The sequence below is a fragment of the Leptonychotes weddellii genome, chromosome 3 (assembly GCF_054177405.1).
Source record: "Leptonychotes weddellii isolate Sample4059 chromosome 3, ASM5417740v2, whole genome shotgun sequence".
Taxonomy (NCBI): Eukaryota; Metazoa; Chordata; class Mammalia; order Carnivora; family Phocidae; genus Leptonychotes; species Leptonychotes weddellii.
This window is the reverse complement of record NC_138371.1, coordinates 135,067,413-135,069,519: the sequence shown is the minus strand read 5'-3', so window position 1 is coordinate 135,069,519 and position 2,107 is coordinate 135,067,413.

The window sequence follows — 2,107 nt, the reverse complement described above, 5'->3', positions numbered from 1 at the left end:
GGGGTAGACGAACCATGAGAGACGATGGACTCTGAAAAACAAACTGAGGGTTCTAGAGGGGAGGGGGGTGGGAGGATGGGTTAGCCTGGTGGTGGGTATTGAGGAGGGCACATTCTGCATGGAGCACAGGGTGTTATGCACAAACAATGAATCATGGTACACTATATCTAAAACTAATGATGTAATGTATGGGGATTAACATAAGAATAAATAAATAAATAAAAATTTAAAAAAAAAATGGACTCTAACTAATGTGTTTTACAATTTGGAGCTGTCATATAGTTGACAGTAAGAAAAATCATACCACTAGAATGTATCCCTGTGACCACAATGCTACTACACACACTGGAGGTCAAAATCTTCCTGCAACACATTGTCATATGCTCATTTTACCTGACATATGACTTATATTGAAGAAAATGGAGGGCATTTTGCTGGGCTTATTCTGTTGACATTTTATGAGATATTCTAAAATGGAATCCCATTTTGTAAGCCCTTCAAAATAGAAAATTTAATTTTCCTGAAATTCTTCTTTAAGTAAGGAGAGTGCAATGGATTCTGAAATAAAATAAATGTATTTCACCTTTCTTTTAAACTACAATGAATACAAAAAAAAATGCTTAATATTGCATATACACATAACACTTTGTAGGAATACAGCAAAGTGAAAACATCTACTCCTCCCTATTCAACCACCATATTAACAATAGAAAAATCTAAAACAAACAACAAATTACAATAGTTACCAAACTAACAGGCTGCAGAAACAATGGCAATGTGAATAAAAGCCATGTAGATGTAAATCCAACACTCGTGGTGGCTTTGAAAGACAGTGTGAAGGGCAACCATCAGAATGGAAAGAACTTTTGAGGGTTATGGCCAATTTTCCAGTTCTTGTGGACTGAGAGATAAAGTATGGATCCACATTGGTTGATGAGCAGAAGCTGGCTGAGTGACAAGGATCTTAGAAAAAATAAGAATAGAAGATTACTGACAAAAAGGCCTGGGGAAGAGGGATGGAACTGACTTCACAGAAAGGACACAAAGTGTGAAAATTCTTATGTTGTATTGGGTGTGTGCAGATATTCAACAGACGTCAAAAACAAAGCAAGTAAACAGGATGAGCCATTCTGTGGATGCCAGTTAGCATGTTTTCAGTGCCACCCCAGTATTTAATCAGTGGGACCATGTAAAAGTGGCCGTGGTCATATGAGAGGATGCAATAGATGGAATCAACAACATAGTTTTCTTATCACCATTGTTTATCTGGTACTCTAACTGCTGTGTGCCCTATTTGCAACCACAGATTCCACAACAACTCTCCAGCCATCTGCCTGCATGATAATTATAGTAAACTGTCATCACAGAGAGCATTTGTCTACCTTGCAACAAAGACCACTGTTCTGTCAGCAACAATATCCATGGGCTTATGAAACCTTTATTGCAATGCCATTATTGTTACTCTACTACTGATGGTATCCCAAGCAGCTCTGCTTCTTGACCAAGCACTGCATTTTATGACCAGTAACAGTGAGGTAATCAGCTGACACCTATGATATTCTCATGTATCATCATGCAACAACAGGTGACTTCACAGAACATACTTGCTTCTTGAAGACTCAATTATAGCATCAGCTTCTAGGCAATACCTTGCAAAGTAGGGGTGTTCTCCTACTGGAGAACTGGATATGGTATATGCTCTGAATCAGCAATCATTATATGGTAGTTTCTTCTAGAGACAGCATTCATGTGTCTAGTGGGGGCGGCACTTGTTATATATAATTGCAAAACAAAAGTTTTGCTTCACAACACATAAATTTAGGTTTTACTGGTTTATCTTAGTACACACGGAAAGAATGCTTCCAGAGGGGACCAAATACTGGTTCCACTGAACTTGAAGTTGAGGCAGTCATATGACCCTTATAAGCATTTTAAGCAGCTTATGTCATGAGACAAACAGAAAAAAGAAGAGGAAGGTTTTTGTGGTGTTTGAAGTAATTGCTCTTGATTATCAAGGAGTAATATTTTATTCTACACAAAGAAAGTGGGGAAGTACATCTCTTTTCTGGTAATGCCACGTCTACTGATAAAAGTTCACGGAAGATAG